Below are 24,086 nucleotides of genomic sequence, written 5' to 3'. Positions count from 1 at the left end.
TAGACCACAGTCCCTTAATCTGACATGACTGTGACATATCATTTAGTAAGAGAAGCCTATCATATAGGATAATAAGCGGTGGAAAACGAGAATCCACTCCTGGAAATTGTAAAAGATCATGTGAGTAAGGAAGTAAAAATGATATTTTTTGCTTGGAAAGTGGCAAAAATAGAAGCGCTGGCATAGTTTAGTTGGTGTAACTGCTCCGACGCTGAATGTTTTTAAGACAAGTTACGATAGATATTGTAGTCTGTGAGTTTGGACTCCCACAATGATTCCTCCTTGTCAATGGAAACCTGCTTATTTAGAAACTGCTTATCTTCAGTTATGATATTTCTAGATAATATCATAACTGAAGAAACTTTTAAATGTTCAGAAAGTTTTCCATTTTCAAAAGATTTATTAATAAAATATGTTAATTATTTAAGTTATGGGATATTACATCCCATATTGTTTCACAGCCGAAAAAGAAACTCAAAGAGTTTCATGCCGAATATAGAAACTATATAAAGTTCGGCGAGTCCAAGCGTAAGCAAATACCTGGATAGTGCAACACATAACCCATTTGGTAGTGCAACACAACACATTTAGTAATGTGTTAATTATAATTTATAATCCTGGTACGTTTTCCCAACATATTGTTTTTAACCACTTTACTGCGTATAAGTGCTACGTATAAATTAATCATCACCGTGTCCTGTTTGTGAAGTTAGTGTCACAGCTATTATATTTTCTCTGAGTTGTTTTTATATTTTCATTTTTAGTAGAGATGTTTCTAAATTCCTGTTTCTGCAGTATAGTTTCCTATAACCGATATTTTTTTCTTGCTGGAGTTTTTGAAAGTGTGGCAATTATCCATCCTTCGATGTTTACCATGAACTCTCAGAATGAGAGATATGCTGTATTGGTGATGGCAGTATTTTCGTTTTTCGGAAACTCGGGTTTTATCCACTCAGAACAACAACAAAAAATGCAAAAGATCACACACACACACACACAATCTTAATTGTGTGTCATAATTCCAAACAACTTGGCCATCAGAATTGCTGCTTACTGTTTATATATCCCAGATCTGTTTGATGGGATGTATTGTTTCTGTGTTTGCGATATCCCAAAGCTTCAATTTTATAGAAACTGAAGCTGGTGAAGAGTAATGCCAACAATTTCCTCCTTTCTAACTGACTATTAGCTTATCTAATACTAATACTTACTTAGAGTACATTTTGAGTTTAACCTTTCGCGCCTTGAAGTTTTTAAAAATAACGATCGCCATTGCCATTTATTTAATGATTAAAGCATAAAATATGAATAAATATTATTTGCACATTATTATCATTTTACGGGAGTTTCTATAATGTCGTAAAGCTTGGTAAAAATATTGGGGATAGGGTGATGACGTCATTGTCTGACGAAAAAGAAAAAAATGGGAAGATTGTGTAGGGTATATTTAGCATAGAAATGAAATATTCCAGTACAGAGTTGGAGAAAAAAAGTTAAATGAGTCAAACTGATTACTGCTTTGAAAAAATATTGATGTAAAATACTTAATCATCTTCCTTATCATTATCATCTGAGAAATTTTACTGGTAAAGAGATTACGGAAGACTTGGCTGACTCTTACAGCATATCTGATATAGTAATTAGCGAGAGCTTTGCATATGTGGGTTGATGGTTATCTGATATTCTGGCAACATAAAAAGAACAATTTCAGTAAATCATTGGCGACAGCCTCCGTCCATATCCTAATCGATTTGCTCAATGACACTACAAATGGAAGGCAGGTAATAATATAAAGAAAAATGTTCAGAACGAATAATGCATTTATTCTTGACAAGATAGTTTGGAAAAAAAAAAAAAAAAGTCATGAAGGTCACAATCTGAACGATTTTGTAAAGCAAAGAGCAAGTCATGTCATGGAAACAGTCGATAAATTTAATAGAATGATAAAAAAAGATATTTTAAATCCTCTCCAAAAATCAAAAATAGGATATTATTTGGTTAGGCAATCATGTCATATCTTTGATTTATTATTATTCAGGGAACCCATTTAATATCCATTATGTTACCGATCGAATTTGCAAGGAAAATACCGCAGTTTTATTCACTATTTCAGATAGACGTATTTTATATATATATTAATACACTAGAGTTATTTGGAAAAGAATGACTTGATCAACATTAGACGATATATTTATTGATACAAAATTGTTTGCAAAATTATTTATTGATGCAAAATTTCTTTCATTCTTTATTTTTCTTTTTCTGTTGAAAAACTTTTTTTTTCTATTTTGGTGATTGTTCTGCAAGTTTTTTTTATTTTATTTATTTTTTAATATTTTGATTATTATATTCGATAGTTTCATTATTACGCGATGATCATTTTACATGTTTCTACTCTCCTTTTTAACCCCCCCCCTTAGAATTTCTTAACATTGCTGTCTGTAGTCGAATTTAAAAATAACTTCTTTCCTGAGAACGCACTAAATCATAAATTAGGAAGGAAGTATATTTTACGTGGAGACCCAAAAGTTGCTAAGAATAGATAAAAATGTCTCCCATTTAACGTTATTCATTTATTATAATTATAGTTAACTGCCCAAACGTAATAAAACCTCTAAATATCTGTATTAAAAAAAAATTCACTGTTACGTAAAGCGTAGTTCTAAATAGAAATATAAATCCTGCTTTTATATAAGAATTACTAAACGTATAAAATTGCTATGTCACGCCTTATTCCACTAACTGCATATATTATTTGGCATACATACTGCACAGAATTTCGTATCAGCTGACTGTGAAATTGGGCAATTACAAATCAACCGTGAGCGTACTATTAACTCTCCTTTATAAGAACATTACTCGCGCAAATTCAGCTAGCAATATTCTGCTGAGAAGGCAAAAAATTAAGCTCTGAGCAAGACCTAATAAAATTTGGAAATTTCGTATTGTTCTATACATTATGTAATAGGTAGATCTGTGCTTTAATGTAATTATACATACTGCTTTAGGTATATCTTTCCAGCATCAGATTTTTTCAAAAAAAAAAAAAAAAAGGAAAAATATAATCTATAAATGGAATACACAGAACATTCGAACACGCTATGTATGTGTATTTCACTTTATTCCTTCTTCAATTATTCTTTGATTATTAGCTGATTATTATTCTTTAGTTGTTTAAAATTTGGCATTTATCTCAACTTTAGACTTTTATTAACTCATTTAATCTATTCAACTATATAAATTCAGAATTCCATACGCAAAATACAATTCTACGTGCAAGAAAATTCATTTCCATAGCTGCTAATGAAACATTTGATTTCCGCGCTCCATGCTTTGTATATTTGTCTTGGAATAATGCCGGCAGAAAGATAAAAGTGCAATAATGGAGAAACAATTGTAACGGCTTCAAATAAACAATTTTATATTTCCTAATTTTGGTAAAAAGTAGGTAATTAGCAAGTAAATTAAAATGCCGAATTTTGGTCAAAACTGGCATTGGTGAGAATACAGTTTAATAAGAAATTTCTATATTGAATTTCGTCAACATTCATCAAGCTATTTAAAAGAGATGAAAGGCTTAAAAGTACAATACAGGGTAGGCATAAAGTTCTCCTAAGACATTCTGTTACTATTCAATTTCGCCAAAATTCATCAAGCTGTTTAAGATAGATGAAAAGCGCAAAAGTACTCTAGGTAGGTATAAGTATAGTAGGTATAGATTTCTCCTAAAATCTTCTGTGACTGTCAGCTTCGTTCGTAACGAAGGTATTGGCAGGAGTTTATAAAAATATCATTGGATTTTTTTTTTTGTGTAGATAAAGCTTTGCATTGTGAACATTTTAAAAATTAAAAAGAGTAAGATGAATAAGAGTTTTATTACTCACATCTCCAAATCTTTGGAAATAGTTTTGAAAGGAGTTTTAGACTAATTGAAATAATGAAACTAAATAATGTGAACATGATGTTTACATATTTAGTAATCAAAGCTTGAGATGTAAGATTATTTTACTTTGTTAATATAATTTTATTACATAAAACAACTCCAAGAATCTATTTCAAAAAAAATAAATTGCAAGTGGAACGAACTCATCTTCCAACCAAGTTAAATGTAAACATCATTTAAATAAAATCTAAAAATAGTTTCATAACGTGGTGGGGCGCCACGGGTCCATCAGTGAATTTACATTACACCTGAGAATCTCATCACAAAAAAATGGCGATTTAAAATATTTATGTGTAATAAATATTATAATGAGAATCTACCGTTCATTTTAGGTTAAAGTTTTAATTTTTATCAATAAAAAAGTTTTTAATAGAACGTTTTTCATATGTATTTGCCAATATATATTAATTAATAAGAGAAAACCGAAATATACTGTAATATATGTTAAAATATAGTTGTAAAATTTAATATTATTGTTTTAAATTTTGTTTCACTTTCATTGTAATTATAGAATCTGTATTTCCTTCTTTAACTAAGGGATCTACAACTTTTGTAGAAATTTAGTATAAATTTCCACAAAAAGACAGAGGACAAACCTTATCAGAAAGTCCGGTCTCGAATGAATGTGATACTTTTTCATAGAAAAGGATTTGTATAAACAACAACCTTCTCTTGAAATCTCCATGAGAAAAAAAAAAAAAAAAAGCAAATAAATTTTTCAGTCTCTAGAATTTTATCCCTTCTTCAGAGAGTAAATTTAAAACGCTCCATTTGAAATTCAGTTTTAAAATTTTTAAATTAAATTAAAAATTTAAATCACTATATTTACTGTGATCGAGAGAATGCACGAGTCCACCAGAAGTTATATTACTCTAATAGATATGACTTCTCTATTTCTAGTCCACCGGAACTTTTAAAATATGGGCCTCTACATAAATATTAAGAAGTAACAGTTTGACTGAAGGCATCTATCAGTACACGTTTAAAACACAACAGACATTAATATGAAGTAAAACCAATATAACAAAAACTAAATAGTCCAAATTTGCTGGTCTGGTTCGCTGAGTGGATAGCATATTCGGTCATCCACCATGGATTCGCGGGATCACGGGCTCGAGTCCAATCTCACTGTTGCATGAATGGTTCTGGCTCTGAAAGCTTCAGGTGGAAAAATGAATTTCCTTTCCGTAGTGTGAGACCATTACGCTCTGCTTATTGAAGGGCCGAAGCGGCTTGAAAAGAACTAAGTTAAGTTTCTAGAAAAGAGTTCACGGATCTAACCTTGAGTCACTAGCGATACTAAATGCAAGATAAATTTGCAGCATTTCGTGGGTGAGATTAACTCACAAAATAATAAAGTCAACAGAAAATAAAGCAAACAGAGCGCCTCTGTAATGCAGTCGGTAGCGTTGATGATCTTTGATTGGAATAACTTTAGATTGGAACCGCTTTAGGACGAGAGAAAAATCTATGCGTAGTTTAAACAGAAGGTAAATTAGCCTAATAGGGATGTAAAAAAGGTTTTTCTTATTTTACTCCCAGAAACTATTATTATTATTATTATTATTAGTAGTAGTAGTAGTAGTAGTAGTAGTAGTAGTAGCAGCAGCAGCAGCAGCAGTAGTAGTGTTAGTATTCAAATATTCAAAATAGATAAATCATACAAAGAACATGTGTACTAACAAGCATATGAGATTATGTAGGTAGGAATAAATTCTAATTATTCTCAAAACAAAGTTTATGATAAGCGAAGTTACGTGGCTATAACAAACCATTGGGTCTAATTTATTAAATTAATATCAATGGAATGAAGATAAGATGAAATAATAAACAATATAGTGCATACAAATTCCATAATATTCAAATCATTTTGCCAGCAAAAGTTGATCGATTGGAAGAGCCTCTGCTACTAATGGCTCGCAAAAAGTTAAGCAAGTTTGAGAGCGGTTAGTAGACTGAAGGGATGAATCGTTCGATGCTGTTGGCACATTCTCCCTCGATGAGTCTTTGGACTCCCTGGAGGTGTCACATAATAATAATTATTATTATCGGTCCTAATTTAGAACAATGTTGGTGCAAATATTCCAAGAATACTGCGTCAGTTTCTCTTTCTTTAACGAGTGAAGAAATAAGGTTATTTGGACAAGATGAAAAACTCCATATTTTTCCAAGCGCCATGTTTCTGCAACAGCAAGTCATCCGAAATGCCAAAGAAACGTCTGATAACACTTTATTTGGTATAACTCTCGACCGAAAGTTAATGGGGCGCCTTTGTATCCAATGTACCAAGTCTTGATATATAGTAGCGATGATTGTGGTATAAAAAACATCGCTTATACTTCTACAAATCCAAAGAATCGTCTCGTTCGTTTTGTGGAAGAACACACACACAGTATACAACAAATGCCATTTTCTGAGCATTAAATCTCATTATAATTACACGAAGTCCAAAATAGCATTAACTTCGTACTCAAAGTTACTTATGTGTTTGCAACTTGAGCTGTAAAAGTGCCTAGATTGTGTAATCCACTCTCAGATTTAATATTCTCTTTCAAAACACTAACGGAGGAACTTTATCCCTTAAGCTGTCTTATTATTCTAGCCTTTTTTTGACGCTAATGAGCTAAGTACACGACGTAGTTTAGAATAACAAATTAAGTTACTGTCTCTTCTCATTAGTTTAATTATTAAGAAGAAGAATGGAATACGAACCACCTCCTTTTACTCCAAATACACGATTTTCTCAAAGAAAAATCTGATTAGATCTTTTTATTTCATTTTGTTCAGTGATTCGCTTTTGGCTGTTGTTGTTAACAAATATTGTTTATTAATGAATAATTATTTTAATTATGAATATATATTTAAAGGATTTGAAAGGATTTCCAGTTAATCAGAACTATAGCTCAAATCTTCCTCTTTTTCTCTTCTTTAGAGAGAAAGAAGTAATCTATTCATATGATTCTTAAAGAATTGAGGATTGTACTCGGTGGGAGAAATAGTACGGAGGGGAGATTGCTGCAAAGAACACAGATAGATGGAAGGAAGGAACGAAGATAATGAGAAATTCGTTTGGTCTTGGACAATGTGTGGGTGTCGACTAATGACTAAAAAAAAAAAGGCATAGCGAAACAGTGCCTATGGGAAAGTGACTAAAGAATGTCTATGAGAGAAGGGTCACCTATTAAGCGGATCACCGTCTTCTTTATATCAAGAATTCTTAGGAGAGTTTTGGGTGCACTACCCCAAATGTGAAAACAATACTCCCAAGTTGATTGGATCTGAGACTTATAGAGTGTTAGAAGTTGAGCAGAAGAGAAGTAATGTTTTTGAACAAAATAGAACACCAAGTTTTTTAGAGGCTGAGAAGGCTATGAATGTAATGTTTATGCCAGGATAAGCTAGACGTGACAGTCAGCCTAAGACAAAAAAAAAAAAAAAAAAAAAAAAAAAATGATCTCGAAAGGATATCGGGACATTATCAAAAGTAAATGGAAGTAAAGTGGGATATTATTATTATTATTAGTAGTAGTAGTAGTAGTAGTAGTAGTAGTAGTAGTAGTAGTAGTATTTATTTATTTATTTAAGAGGAACAACATAGAAATTCAGAAATGCGTTCCATTGTAAATGAAGACCTAATGTACAGTTGTGGTACCAATCCTTGAGATTATATCGGAATATATCTTCCAGAATAGTAGTCAGCAGTTAATACGAACTTAAATTTTAGGATTTTGAAGAAATAATATGAAAAAATAAAAGAATCTAAAAATGGGTTATTTTTTAAATTTTTATGTATTTTGCAGTTCAAGTTTTTCACTCCCCTTTATATCCCTCGTAAATTTTGGATTTGGCTGATATGGCCCTAGAGTGTTTTTTTTTTTTTTTTGTGCTTGAAATTCTGTCGCTCTGTTCTTTAAGGTCGTATACCATTACTGTAAAATGATTTATACTGTATATTAAAACTACTGCATGAGCAGGTCACTACGTGACCTGTTCATACAGTCATATAGTTTAATTGTGTTTTACTCAACGAAGTCATGTAAAATTTAAATGAAAAAAAAAAAAGTGTTATTTGTAAAGAACCGAATTTCCAAAATGTTTACATTTTGGAAATTCGGAAATTTTAGAAGCTACACTCAATCCTGCTTTGTGCCAATAATGATAAGAATAAATAATCATAGATACTGCAAGTATAACTGTGAAATAATCTGCAGGATCACTTATATCCTATAGTTGCTTGAGACCTTCAGAAGAGATCATAATAGTAATGAATGCAATATTCTGTATGCGTCATACAATTTCTTAGAATTTCCTGTGCAACGGAAAAAAAAAAGCAAGTAATTTATTATAGAGCGAGTCAGAAGAAAGAGAGAAAAAAATAATCTTTCTGTACTTAATTATTGCCTTTTATCACTTGAGGCTGCATTGTCTCAAAGACGTCTATGGAACCTGAGGTCGAATATCCGGGTATCCTTTGCAACACATAATTGGCAACATATTTCATGACTATTAAATAATAACAGTAGTGATGTAATCCTATATTACAGCAAGATAATGATTACATTTAAAATTATTTGATAACACCAAGTTCAAGAGGAAACTCCCCTAGGATATCTAAGGAAGGTGGGACTAAAAGATAATTGAAGAAATGCGAACTATGTGAATTAATTAAAGCTGAATCCTTCTTGACTGTCTGTGAAGTGGATTACTTGGAATAGATTTTTTATGAGCAGCTATTAGGTCAATGTTGAAATTCTGTTGGGCAATTAAAAATGGCTTGCATTTTATTTATGTAAATATATCGTATATTTATATACAATCACTCATGTAACTTTTTAAACAGAAGAATTTAAAAAAAATGGAAATTTGTTTGTTTTAAAAGCAGAGAGGTAGAGATTAATGATTTTATATATCAAAGATGGTTTGCTTTTACGTAATAAGTTATTTCATTTATATATTTACGTAATTTACGTAAAAAATTACGTAATTTCATTTATGTATATATTTGCAAACATATTAGAAGTATCTCCTGAAAATCACATTTAGGCTTAACAAATGAAATCTTGCAAGCCATTGTTTTTTATTTTTATTTAATTTTTTATTTAAAATCCATAACAGAGTTATCTCTGGAAGGACACATAGGTTAATGATGGGCGATACATTCTCACAAGGTCTGACCCACAATGCTAAGTGATTATATTAGTCAGCTGAATATAAAAACAGAACTATTGTGTCCTATTTTGCAATTGTACTGCACGCGTACAAATGGGAAAAATTACGAAGACATTCTCAGTCTCTATTATTACGAATAAGATAAGAACTAAGAACATTTCAAGAACTAAGAATTATTTATGCGTACAAAGAGAATTAATAATATCATTTACAAATTATCTATGTTACACATAGTATAAATCAACTGCCATAGTATATGTTACCGATTAAAGGCAAGTCATAACGTAATACCCCTAGCGGAAGTTTAGTAAAACATTTTAAATTAAACATCGGGAGCTTAAACCGTATAAATGTTAGAGGCTATAATTCAGCCTAAGAATGGACAATTCCTTCTGATTTTCTTGATATGGTCTGATTATTATGATATCGATGTATTCTGATTTCTTCTGATATATGGGTATGCAAATTATCAAACTTTTATGCTGAATGTTTATTTATTTTTCTCTCAACAGAATTAAATAATTCACTGTAATGGGATACATCAGCGTTTTGTAATCTATTCTTGCTACCTAGGTTGTCGTGTTTTTTCTTAAAAATTTAAAATTTTCGATTTTTTTATTTTTTTATTTTTTTTGCTGAATGATCAACGATCGAATTTAAATAACAAGAGACATTAATATACTATCATTTCATTTTATGCTCTTTTTGTGTTTTGCGAATAATTATTTTAATGAAGTATTAAAGTTTAATGTTATGCTAATTCCTGTGTTTGCTTCTTCTCAAATAAGAATCATGGATCATAAGGTTACCAAAAAAACCTAATGTGGGTCGCCATCAAAGATGTTAAAAAACCGCTAACGTAGATCAAAGTCATTCAAGCAAGGTAGTTGTGTTAATAGCAGACAAACAGCGAAAGGGGAAAAAAAAAAGATCAAAATAATTATCATTATGCAAACAAAATCAGTTAGTTTCAGACACCAAAATTTGTGAACTGACAGTTTATGAACACATTAAGATCTACGTTGTAAATATAAGTGATTTAAAATAAAATAGTTTAGTTGGGACACTAAGAAAATTAATTTAAAATTCACGATTTCAGTAAGGATAAACCATTTGAAAATATCTTATCAAATAGCGACAGTTTAATGCATATTTCTTTATTTTTTTTTAAATTTAATCATTAAATATGTTTTTCACTTGGAATTGATGAAAAACTTACATTAAATGTAATTTTTTCATCGTCCATAATAAACTATTGTGTAAGATTTGTCATAAAGAAATGTTTCACTCCGAATAAGGGTGCTATGTTATGTTACTTTCTCTTAAAAAGAAAAAAGGGCTCGCTACCAAAAGTGGCCTGAAGCCCATAGCAACATCAGCGACATTAGGAAGTAAGTGAATCAGAGCATGCGAAAGCCATCATAAAGAGTATTATAGCAATATGAAAGTGAATTGGTTGGACAATGCATAATCTTAAGGTACAGAGCTGTTTAAGGTTTGACTTGGTGGAAAAGGACTACATATTTACGTCTGCTGCAAAAATTCTGTTGATGACGAAATGATCAGGTGACGAAGAAGCATCCATCCAATCAGAGATTGGATTTTTAGTTTTTACCACTTCTGCGCTATTTTTTTTTTTTTTTTTTCCCAGAGAGTATAGCCTGCTATCCTTTTTTTTTTTATATTTTTTATGGTCCATAATTCACTTCCGTACAGAAGAGAAGGTCTTGCCAAAACTTCGTAAACTCTTATTCTGGTATGCTTTGAACTTGGTTAGAGTAGAAAATGTTATCGATCCTCCCTGTTAACTTTAGGAAGTTTTAAATTTTGATATTCATATCAGTTTCTTTTTGTATAGAATACAGCACATCTAAATTTGTATTTGAAGCAGTTAATTTGTTCTAAAATTTTATTTTCAATCATGATTTTACTTCTGACTGGAAATGGTCCTTTAAAAGCCATGATTTTTGTTTTGTCTGTTGATATTTGCATCCCAAATTTTTTAGCAATTATGTTTAAGGAGCATCTTGATTTTTGAAGTTCATCTTCACTTCTTGCTATGATTATCTGGTCATCTACAAACAACAGGATATTAAATATAGTTCTACGATCCAGTTTAAATGCTATTTTTATACTTTTCTTCCATTTCTTTACTATTTCATCTTTATAGAATTAAATAAGAGTGGTGACATTTGGCATCCTTGACGAACTCCTCTGTTTATTGATTTCCATTCTGTAATTTCCTTGATTCTAACAGCTATTTAGTTGTTTTGATACATGTTAGTCGTTGCAGCAAGCAGCTGATTTGGAATGGTTAGATTCTTGATTATGGCCCAGAGTTTGTTCTTTGAGACTCTGTTAAAGCTTTCTGATAATCTACAAATGCTATATGTGTGTGAATTCGCAATGCTTTTTCATTAAGATTTTTAATATATATAAAAGCTGGGTCAACACATAAGCGTCCTTTTCGGAAGCCAGTTTGTTCTTCACAAAGTTTATCTTCTACGTACGATTTAAGTTTTGAAGTTAATATTCGTGATATAAATTATAACCAGTATTTAGGAGACTTATTCCTCTGTAGATTTCAGAGTTGCACTTATCTGTATTTTTATATATAGGAATGATAATTGCCTTATTCTAACTTTCTCTGATTTTTCCTTGCTGCCAGATATTGTTAAATAATTTTAAATGTCATTTGATGAATAGGACGTCTGCATATTCAATAAGTTCTATATTTATTCCATCTTCTCCATTGGATTTCTGATTTGGTTTGCTGCATTGCTTGTTGGATTTTTTGTAATGTTATTTCTTCCACTATATAGTTAGTGGTAAGAATTACAGCTTTAGATTCATTACTATCTTGCCATAAGTTTTTGAAGATTCACCCAGGTTTTCTCTTTGATTACTTCAAGTATCACTTTTTCTTTCACCTCCTTATTCATATTTCTTAGAATTTTGTCTGCAATTAACTTCTTCCCTGTAAGATCTCTTTCCAATTTTGCTATGAAATTATCCCATATTTATGCATTCTTTTCCTGGCATGCTTGCGTGCTTTTTCTTGCTATTGCTATTTTGTATTTATAATTAATTTCTGCCTCTAGTAATTTTGTGTTTATCCATTGTTTATATGGTTATAATACTAAAAATGAATTCCTCAAATTGCTAATTTAAAAGCCAAGGAAAGAGACATGTAATTTATTTATTTCGTAACATTTTTTGCACTCATTTTATGATTTGTGTTTGGTCTTTTTATGATTACAACTGATGTGAAGAAGACTTCCTCTGTCTCAGAGTAATGGTTGATAATTTCCTATCGTGATACTGGACTATATATGATGGTGAACAAATCTCTATCCTCGACTAATGCTTATTCTAAATTGCGTTAAGGATTCCTGATCTTTATTTTTCCCAGTTCCTCAATACAATTATTGTTGGCGTGCTGCACACTTTTCACTGTCACCAACTTTCTTCCTCCTGTATATCAATGACCTTCTTCGAGTAACTAAATTCAGTCCACAGTTTTGTTGACAGAAGTACAAATCACGCCTCTTCCTCAATTGACAAACGGATCCCCTAGAGCTAAAACAAGGGTGATTGTCATCCAGGTGCAAGATAATTCAGAGGTGAATGTCGTGAGGACGCATGATCATTGTGCTGTTCTTCACCGTTGTCTAATAGCATAAAATTAAAATAGCTTGTTGCCCTAAGGGACATCTCACCTACGGTAGTTTTTTCCCTGTTAATGTCACATTGGTTACACTACGGAAATTAACATAACATTTATTTATTTATTCGTATGGAGTTTCCTCCCTTCCCCCCCGTCCCTATTGGGGAGAGTTGAACCCCCTCATGGGGGGTTAAGTATTTATGGCTGTAGATCCGTGTGTGTTCAAGGGGCCGGTTTGCCTGCTTGCGGGATGATAAACGCCAGATAAACTGGTGGAAAAAACCCTACTGCCCAAGACCTGCTAACTTGGCTATGGCCGAGGAAGATCCTCAAATTCCTCACGTCTTCGACGGGAATCGAACCTGGGACACTCCTTCCCTAGTCATATGGTTGCGAAGCGCACAGCCACTAGGCTAACCGCGCGGACAACATAACATTAAGAACATATAACATGGCTGCTCAAATGCTGATTGGTTTGTTGCTTATATGTGATTAAATACGGCTGATATTTACTAGCAAGGAAAATGTACTAGAGTATCTGTTTATGGCTGCTGGTATTGTTATTTGGAATTACTAGTGAATCAACTAAGACTATAAGGCGAGTGTATTGAGTTTGTCAATTGCTGTGTTCTTCTGTAGATAGACTAGGCTACTCACCTTCAATTGAAAAGACTTATATATACCCTCTTCCGTGAAGAAAGAATCAGCTCTTTAAAAGTGATTATCAGATCATTCTCAATTGAAAATAGATAATCCATTACTTTTCCATGCTAGTAAAAATCAGTCTTATTTTTCATATATAAATATGAAAATGTCCGATTATTATCCTCTTTGAAAATAAATCTCGAAGATTGTTTTAGATTATTATTTTCTTTGCTAATAAAAGATCAATCGACAAGTTTTCTTTCCCTCGAATAATTTTGACTTCATAAAATAATGTTCTAGCATCTCTGCAATCGAGATCCTTATTCTCAATTTCTACATCAGCAATTTATTGCTGTTCACCGGCCTGGCTGACCGAGCGGTTGGACATGGACGTTTGTGGTTGTCTTGCACATTTCACACACTTATGCATACAGAATATATACTCTCGCGAGACTAGGTCACCCAGGAGAGAAGTAAGCCGAACCTAAGCACAACCTCATTAGTGGGAGAGGCCTTCCCCAGCAGTGGAGATTATATAGACTAAATATCATCATCATCACACTCCCGATCACATCTAGTGTCTGTTACATGATTTTTAAAATATTTCCATGATTCATCGAAAATGAGCCTGTCTGATACAAACAAAGTGGCAGGGGTTTTCCTCACAAAAACTCGGATTATTTCCTTCTGCAAAACAACCAGAATGGTTGTTTTGAGAATACACCAGGGAATACACGTAATTAACAGAGAGTAATTAACGTAATTATACAATACACGTAATTAACTGGCCAGAGAATACACGTAATTAACAGACAAAAGTAAATTTGCTAGTAAATCAGTGTAGTGTGAATTGCCTCCTTCTCGACGAGTCCTAGGATTCCATCGAGATGCTATATACTACTAGTAGTAGTAGTAGTAATATTAATAACAATAAATTTTTATGAAAACGTACAACCTATAAATTTTTCATTTTCCCCTAAATCTGTCAGAAACACGTGTTGTAAATGTAGCTTTCATACCTTGGGAATCATTCTAAAAAAAAACAATTAATAAAAATAACGTTGGCGTCATTATGCAATTATTTTTTATTTATTTATTATTATTATTATTTTTATTTTTATTTTATTTTGACGAAACTGAGAATGTTCTATTAAAAATAAATAAATAAACGGGACCGGCAATATTTTTGAACATATCCTCATTGGAATAATGGTAATGGTAAAAAATTTATCAGGTAAAAGAAGAGAAACTTCTGATAAACTCAGAAAAACAGAGATCGATTATAAACTAAACACAAAAAGAGTTTTTAGTTTGTCAGAGATCATGAGCTCTTGCGCTAATAGAATTGTGAAAGGATTAAAAGATTACGCAACCTGTTTCCGGTGGTGATAAACATCTGTTCCGTGAAGCGATATGTTCTAGCGAAATTACGAAAATCAGACACTAAACAGTAATAGCTTTAACAAATAATACAGCATATGTTTCGCACAGCCTTCATTAATGAACGCTAAAGGACAGCAGTAATGATATCTAATGACAGATTACAGAACTTGGCAAATATAGTTCTAGACATCTGATTACGTAATAAAGGAAGCTTTGAGAAATTTCTAGGAATTCATAATATAGTGTCATTGTTATAAAGAACGATTACGTGAATGGGAATAGAAATCTTTATAGAAAAAACAAATACTTAAAAATTAACATAAAAAGGTATGAAATTTTCCAGAGTAGTCTGCTTAAACCAGTATAAATACAATAAACAAATTGTCTTCAATGGTGAGAAAAACTTTCTTGCACCCTTACAGTGCGCGATCTCCGTATTTTAGATATTCGCAAGCGAAATCACTTCCTTGGGATATTAATCCCAAAGTGAGTATAATCTCGCATACCTCTGGCTTTTTTGGATTATAAAGTAAAGCGTTAAATAGTATTTTAATATTACGAATGCACATGCATTTATTAAGATGTTCATACTTGTGCTAACTGTAGACATCCTCTAACGTAATCTCTGCTATTGGTGTAATACCTAGTTAATAATGTAATACTTTCCTCAGGGCCGTCACCAGATTAGATCGCACCCTGAGGCAATTAAATATCACCCCTGATGGATTATAAGACAAAAATATAAAAAAAATCTCCAATTTATATTTTGCTTTTATTACAAAAGAAGCATTAATGCTCTACGGGAATATCGCACAATAAAACTGTTTATAAGCTTTCTAAATTTAAATTATATGCTATGTCCGCCTTATTAGACCTTATTTACTTACTAGACCAACCAATCTTTTTTAGGCCATTGCTGTTCGCAAATAATTTTTAATCAGTTTAAGCTTGGAAAAAAATTTTTTCGCACTTGCTACGCTAACAGGAATTATTAACGTAGCGACGGCGCCTACCGCAATATGGCTGAACGAGCGCCCTTATTAATCCACTCGGTGAGGCAGGCTGCCTCTATGCCATACCTTGTCGACCATACTGATCTTCCTCTTCCCTTTTGATCCTTTTTTTTATTTCCTTTCCAAGTTTGCAACATCGTATGATTTCCATACACACTGAAAAGAAGAAGAAAGAAAAAAGTAAGTTTGATAGTTGCCAAGTCATCGAGTAATATGGAATTCAGTTCGGTTAGCAATTACTTCGGATCTTTCTCTCTCTCTTTCTCTCTCTCTCTCTGTTCTTTTAAAATATGAGTTAATTGATGAGAATGAAATGCTAGTTTCAAAGGTATGTATGGTTTCCTTTCTTGGTCATGAAGTATGACATCAGGGGCGAATTCTTCATGCTTGCTATGATTGCTGCGCAAGCTCATTAACCGAGAAAGAAGTAACATTTATTTGTTAATAAATGCATGCATTTATAAGCATTCCATTTAGGTTTTTATTTTTGTAGACAGAAGACGTCTTAAGCTTGCGCGGCAATAATCGAGCTTTGCGTTGTGTTCGAAGGCCGATGCTTGCTCGTCTAATCAAAGCTACCTTGGCTTGCTCGGTTGTAGGAGCTTCCAGGTCCTCGCTGCAGCATGATTCCATGCTCGCGCATAGCATTTCCGCTCCCTTCACGTCGTCCTAAACACAAGGCCATACGCAGTCAAAGTAGCTCTAACCCAGAGGTCGCCAAACTTCTTTGCCCGTCGACCCCTTCAAGAGTTTCTTGATGTTTTATCGACCCCCTCTGTTTTACTATTACGTAATTATAATAGGACAAGCGAAAAATACGCTTATGTGAGTTTTAGATTGTTTATTTTATAGTTACAGTGTTTATTGTATGTATAATATAGTATGTATTATTATATTACTATTACTACTAATATTACTGTCACTAGTAATATCACTGGTATTACTAGTAATATTAATATACTGGTATTAATAAACTACTGGTATCAATATACTGGCATTAATAAACTACTGGTATCAATATACTGGTATTAATAAACTACTGGCATTAATATCACTGGTATTACTACCAGCCCTTCTCAATTCTTCAACATAGAGAAGTTTAGTTCGTGAATGAATAACGATTGAATTATAATATGTATGTTGATGAATTTTAGAACATTAACGCTCACTTGTATGTCGATGCACAAAAATGAGACTGGGATCGAATACGTGTAAGTATAAGTAAATAAGCAACCGCGCACGTGTTGCCATCTCGCTCCCGCCGCGCCGGCCGGGCGGGAACCACTGACATCGGTTTATTGGTAAATAAGTCATTTTGGCCTACTTGATTGGCCTCCGTAACTATTTTCATGACCTTGCTCCATCTTACAGGTCTTATTCATGTCACTGTTCCTACCATTCACTCTTAATTGCGTTGTCATTCAGGATGGAGGTAATCCAAGTTAACCGAATTAAATATTACACGTACAATAATGTCTTATATTTTTCTATCGACCCCTAACAATGTTATATCGACCCCTGGGGGTCGTTATCGACCACTTTGGCGACCACTGCTCTAGCCAGTGAGCTTCAGCTAGCCTTTACAAGTGTTGCTTGGGAAAATTAAGTTACAACCAACTTTTTATGACGATGTTATTGACCAGTTCATAAAGAAGAACCATAGGGTAGAATTTGTATTCAAGTAACTAAATTGAAAAAGATAGAATATCATTTGTAAAATGAATGTTGTATTTGTATGATTAAATGTACATAAATTTCTAAATATATAGTTTTGAATGGTCAGTAATTCATTATTCCGGTAATCAGACTTCAATCACACCTCTCACTCCCTGAATGATAACAAGAGCAAGCGTGAATTTCAAGACCAGCATTCGCCCTGCATGCCATTGCGTTTTGTTTTTTTTTATTATTTCACTATTTCAACTGATATAATTTGGACCTTCTGTGATGCTGTCATTTGTAGTATAATGCAAGTGGTTGCCAAGTATTTTTTCGCAGAGAATACAAGTATTTCGTGTGGGCATATGATAGATTTATATTATTTTGCGATAATCTAAGTAACTAGGGCAACTTTAAGCAGATATTCCTTGGTCTGCTTATGGTTTGAAGGGTAATTGGTATGCAGGACTCTCTAAAGCAGTGTTTCTCAAAGTTTTTTGGATCATACCCCACCTTAACGTCTCAAAGATCTTTATGCCCCACCTCAACGTCTCAAAGATTTTGATTCCCCCCCCCCTAGCATAATACTCAGCGAAGTTCTGAAAAAGTATAATATAAATATGTACATGTACATTTTCTAATTCCCCCCCCCCAAAAAAAATATTCATATTGCTCCACGTTGAGAAATAAAGGTACGTACTTAAGTTGCTGTTCAAGCTCTTACTTTTCTCATGACTGTAAAACTGAAAGTTTTCAGTCGAGATTTTAGACCGCGCCACCATGTTTTTAATAAATCCTGTTGTCGCTTCGATTTCGTGAGATTGAATATCAAAGCTTGAAGGATGTTTATACAATATTCTGGATCTTGAAAAGTTATTGATGATCTGGTAGGCGGTTTCTGATATGACGTTTTTTTTTTTTAGTGGATAATGAAAATTGCAATTTAGTGACAGAGTATACTTTATCATTCAAATGCATGTTTGGAGATTTGGAGAAGAGAAAACAATCTTCGGAGATGTAGCGTCTGACCTTTCGAACCTAACTGAAAAACCAATCAACTGCTATGATAACGATCTCTATATATAGAACCATTTCTTTAGTGTTATTGCCGAAAGGATCCAGTAAGTTTGTTATTATTCACCCTTGCTTTACGTTTGTTCGTTGATTAATGAGATGCGATGTTCAATACACACTGCACTATGCCTAATTCTTGGTCAAGAATGCAGTTAAAGTATTTGGCTATGATGATGATATGTTCTTGGTCAATGTAAGAAAGCTGACTATTCATGAACGTTTGCAATTTTTGTTGTCAGAGAATCCTGATTTGGTAAATAAATATTGAATACATAGAAAGTAAATTTCTTTGGTATCTCTAGGTACTTCTGCAATCAAGTTTTAGTTTATAGATCCTGTTGTCACTTCGATTTCATGATATTGAATATAATCTGAAAGATGTTTGCACAATATTCTGGGTCTTGAAAAGTTACTGATGATGTAGTAGTGATATGACTTTTTTTAGTGGAAAGATGATGGACATTTGAGGTAACTCTAGCTTTGTGGTATTGTAAGGTCGGAGAATGATTGCAATTCATAACGCCACACTGTCCATTTGATTGAAATTTTTATGTAGAATTGATTTTTTTTTCATGGACAGCGTGGCCTCATGAATTCCAATCATTCTCCAACCTTACAATACCTAAATCTGTTGAAGAACTAGTGTAGTCGTAAGATAAGACATAGTGTGGCCAGAAAGACTGCGAAGAAAGCAGAAATAGGTGCTGAATCAAAGACATGATTGAACTGAGCCTTGCAAACTTTACTGGTTTGCAAGGCTCAGTTTCTTTAAAGTGCAAAGAAAAACTTTTGCGAGCGCCTTAAAGGTACAGCTGATCAATTAGATGCATCATACTCATGGACTCATTTCTACATGCCTACAGAACATTTGCAGAAGACTTTAAGTTTGAAGGAGATAGTGTTATGTCTAGTCTGTGTGTGGGTGGGGGGATGGCGTCGTGTAACAGTTTGATATAGCAGTGCAGTGAGTTTTTTCGCGAGTTAGCATCGTACAGCAGAAAAATGTAAACCAGGAAGAATAATATGCAACGCATGCTCAATCTGTTCAGAGTGTAAATGCTCTGGTAGTTAAACTCTGAGATATACATATCAGCTTACAGTATTTAAAATGCTGTAGGAATTCCGATCCAATATAACTACAGAAGACGAAGACATCCTCTAAACTTAATGAGGGTAAAACTGTTGGTACACTTGCACACACTTCACAGATTTCCAGCACTTTAAGGATTGTTATGGTATTGCAGGAAACTGCTTCAGGAATAATAATATTATTTTGTCATCATTTTGAAGAAAAAAAAAAAAAAGTTCGAAAAAAGTATGGCGTAGCAATTGGCGCCTATTAGCATCAATGAATACAATGGTGTTGATCTCTAACATGAATGCGTTTGTCTTCTAAGTAATGCAATATTCAGGCAGCTATTGGGAGTCATAAAAAAGAAGCAAGCACTGATAATATGATGTTATCAAATATGCTACAGTATCTGAAACTATTCTGGTTTGTTATTACAAACTGCCGTTCGCAGTTACTTGAGAAATTTAAACACGTTCTTTACTGAAATACGATGTTAACCTTCTAAGTAAAAGGAACATTTTCATAACCAAAAAATAACATTACTGAACCATAAAAAAAAAATAAATAAAACCTGAGCGCCTCAGTTATTATATTTACGACTCTCAGATCGCATTTGAAAGCTATAAATATAACTGTGCTCCTAGCTGATAAGGTACGTGTAGGTTCGGCGGATCCATTTTGTACAAAACCAGCATTTCATGCTGCACCAGCTCAAGTACGGTCAAACTCTTTATTTGTTTTGTGTGGTGGTCTGTTCTTCATTTTTTTAAATGATTTCAATGTAGAGAAATTCTTAACTTTATTACAAACACAGGATGATTGATATCTATTTCTATAACATAAATAATATTTCACGCCAAATATGTTACTCTTTGTCTTTTTAACAGCAAGACATCTTGACATCTCCTTCCCGATTGAAAAGATTTAGGTTTACATTCCGCCTAGTGCGTGTGTGCAAGGAACAGATCTTCTTAAGTGAATGCGAATTAAATAATCTGCTATAGAGGTGGCAGTTTTTCTTTGGAAACAAGCTTTTAATCAACCTGTCCATCCACTCCAACCCATCCCTGTTTTAAGCAACCTACTGAATGCTGTGTCTTGACGTGTTTGGAGCTACTGGATCCAACCTCTGGCATCTGCGCCAGAAATTGAGATTCGGTAGCGCCAAACATGATTTCAACCTCTGATATAGGCCAGCTGTGCATATTTAACAAACTTTGTGCAGAAGTTAGCATTGGTCGTCAAACACTGTTCCTTCTAAGAGGACATCACCAAAACAAAAGCCAAGTCTCTCGGCACGTGTCATGCGTCATTTTAACGTTCCTTTGAGATCTAATGATGCATAAACAATTGACTGTAAACGGGGGGGGGATTTTATGTCATGTGAGAATTTATTTGCTATATTTTCTTTGAATGGATGAGGAAACATCTGCCGGCTTGGTTGGAGGAGTGGTTAGCATATCGCTTTCCAACCAGTTCGAATCATGCCGTGGGCATGGATGCATATGATTGCCTTTAGATGGTAGATGAAATTTATCTCCCGGTGTGACATCACCTTCCTACTGATTGGATGCGGGAAGTGGGTTGAAAAAATTCTATGTTTGGTCTGTAGATCACAGTTTCCGGATCAAATAAAAATGATTAAAAAATATAAACGTATATATTTTTAAAAATCTAATAAAGACTAGAAAAATCTTTAACCACCCACTATATTAGTGTACGATAGGTTTACAACCTGTTGTGGGTGGAAGTCACATAAAAAATAACAAAAATCAATGAAGGTTTTATAATCCAAGGGATGTTGATGCAGTGAATTCGTAAATGTTGTCCTTCGGAATAATCATGTTATGATGGAGTACTTCTTCTCTGAGTAGAATGCAACGTTGCAGGATGAAATCATCTGGTCTAGTAGTTTGTGTGATTACTGGTTAGCTTCTGAAACACAAACTTCAGTTTACTCTGACACTCCCAATCGTTAGATCTCAACTTCATGTCGTATCGGTGTAACTTTGAACAGTGAATTCCATCTCTATGACATCGACGAGTATAAAACATCCTAGTGGAAGAATGGCACAATATTGCTGGCAAACGTATTCACAATCATCATATAACAGTTTCATCAGATTTAGCACTACACTAACTCGCATTACGTTTGTGTTTAAATTATCAAGTATCTGTATAAGTTGATAATGCTTAATGCTCATAAACGTTTTGTTGTTATTCGAAGTAAAGGACATTCTAAGAAAATAAATAAGATTTAAGGAGAAAACTAGTGCTGCTAACATGCATTCTAAAATTTATTACAGTATATAATACTTTCAAATAGCTAATAAAAAATTGTTTATCTTAGTTGAATAGCATTAACCAATCGCTATGGTTAAACGGGTTTTTTATCTTAAATCCCAGAATAATCTATTTGTACCAAAGATTGCTTGTTTGAATCTTACAAAGCAAGATATTATTTCTTCAAAATCAATCACTGAATAATATTTATTGACTGTTTTCTAGTCAGTAAGTAATGACCAGTTTTAATGATCTATTAATTGTGTGCTGATCATCAAAATATGCAGTTTTATTTCGGAGGTCATGAGGAGTTCAATGTAAATTCAGCGTAAGTACATACGATCGAAGTTTTTTTTTTTCTTCTGAAGTTGATAGTTGCAGTTAACCTTATCCCACAGTTCGATAATGACCAGAGACAATGTGCCGACTGTTGACCTTTTTCAACGCTTCAGGCATTACAGATTACTTGGAACTCAGTGATTATATTTGGGATGACAATCACCTGATGCATAACCCTAATTGTATTTTATATACTGTATATGCAATAATTTGTTAAATGAATAGAAATGATTAAATGAACTCCTCCAGAACGGAAACTTTATAAATGTTTCCAAATCGACAACAGGTTATTACTCTTCTCTACCCAGCGAGAAGTATTTATCAGAGCTTTTTTTAGGCTTCGTTGTCTGCGATCTTGGAGATGTTCTATTGGGAACAGCAGAATGGGAAAATTACAAAGAAAACAAAACAAACTACACAAAATGCTGGTTGTTGAAAGGAACTCAATTGTTTTCCTTTTCTCCGGCTTAATAACACATTTCTACAATGCTCTTAATACAATAACATATAATTTCGACAATACAAAAAATTTTATGTTTTCTAGGTTGGCGTTATACTACAGCTATTTTAATACTTGTTTTATTCAAGGATATTTTAAGAAAAATATTTACAATGCAATTATTATGCCTAAATGTAGACTAACGAATTTTATGTTTATGTTAAATCACTAAAAACAGTATTATTAAAAATTGTTTTCACGAAAACTTCAACTATGCACATAAGTGCCACTGAGCATGCGTAATGATCCTGTTTCAATTTTTTAGCATATATTTTACAATAAAGCACTTGATTTATAAAAGTCAAATATTTTCTCTTGTAAAATGAATAATTTCTATAATTATAATTATTTAGAAAAGTAATAATAATTGAGAAAAAAATCATAATAGAAAATTTACGATGATAAAAATACACCACTGAATGGCGTTGCCAGCAGAGTATGTCTGGGTATACGTTTGGTCGTTTGATATTTGGTTGTTTCAGCGTAAACTCATGCATATTCGGCATATATTTTTTTATTTAACCTTAATGTATCTTTTACATGTTAATGCTTTTGTAACTATTTTATGTGTACGTGCGTGTGCATGTAATCAGAATTAAACTTAGAATTTCATTATTTATTCGTAATAGGATATAGCAAAGATTAAAATATTATCATATTTTTTATAATAAAAAGCAATAAATATAGCTAGTAAAGCATCGGGCCAGTGGCGCAACGGATAACGCGTCTGACTACGGATCAGAAGATTCCAGGTTCAAATCCTGGCTGGCTCGAGTTTTTTCTCTCGCCATTTATTTATTTTTTCTTCTTAAAGCATTCATAAAACCACTAACGTACAGATTCCTAGAATTTCATTGACGAATTACCATTCATAAATAATTTTATTTACAAATAAAGAACAGAAACAGAAATCTGAGGAAAGAAAGAGAGGCGGATGGATTTTTAAGATTACAATGGAAAATATAGGACAAGAACTATTAATTCTTATGGCTATTTTGCTTTTTTTTCCTTTAGGAGTAATAACTAAGACAATAACTATTATGAACCACTACTAGGCTTAAGTAGTATGCTGGCGAAACCTAAAAATCTCTTTTTTTTCGCTTTTTATTTATTCATATCATCTTGAAAGATGTACAAGGTGATGAAATTATTATAAGGCCTTTGGGCCTTTTCGTTTGGCAAATAGGATGGGTTGTTTAGGTTAATCAAGGAAAGTTAGCTTGATGAGTACAAACAAATATGACTGGAAATTGGGTGTGAGCATGTATACTTCGAGAGAGGGAGGGAGGGAGATATGAAACACAATATGTACATTAGAGTGTATACATTTCAAGTGCGCG

The 24,086-nt window shown here is 32.9% G+C and overlaps 1 non-coding gene across 1 annotated transcript; it reads left to right on the top strand.

Annotated features, from left to right (window-relative positions):
• Positions 1–23,446: 23,446 nt before the first annotated feature.
• Positions 23,447–23,519, top strand: TRNAR-ACG (transfer RNA arginine (anticodon ACG)). The gene has a single exon. It is a non-coding gene; the product is annotated as a tRNA-Arg (tRNA).
• Positions 23,520–24,086: the final 567 nt, after the last annotated feature.

Source organism: Typopeltis vanoorti, chromosome 7 (genome assembly GCF_054136105.1).
Source record: "Typopeltis vanoorti isolate ZY-2024b chromosome 7, IOZ_Tvanoo_1.0, whole genome shotgun sequence".
Classification (NCBI taxonomy): Eukaryota; Metazoa; Arthropoda; class Arachnida; order Uropygi; family Thelyphonidae; genus Typopeltis; species Typopeltis vanoorti.
This window is presented reverse-complemented; position numbering and strand designations above follow the sequence as displayed.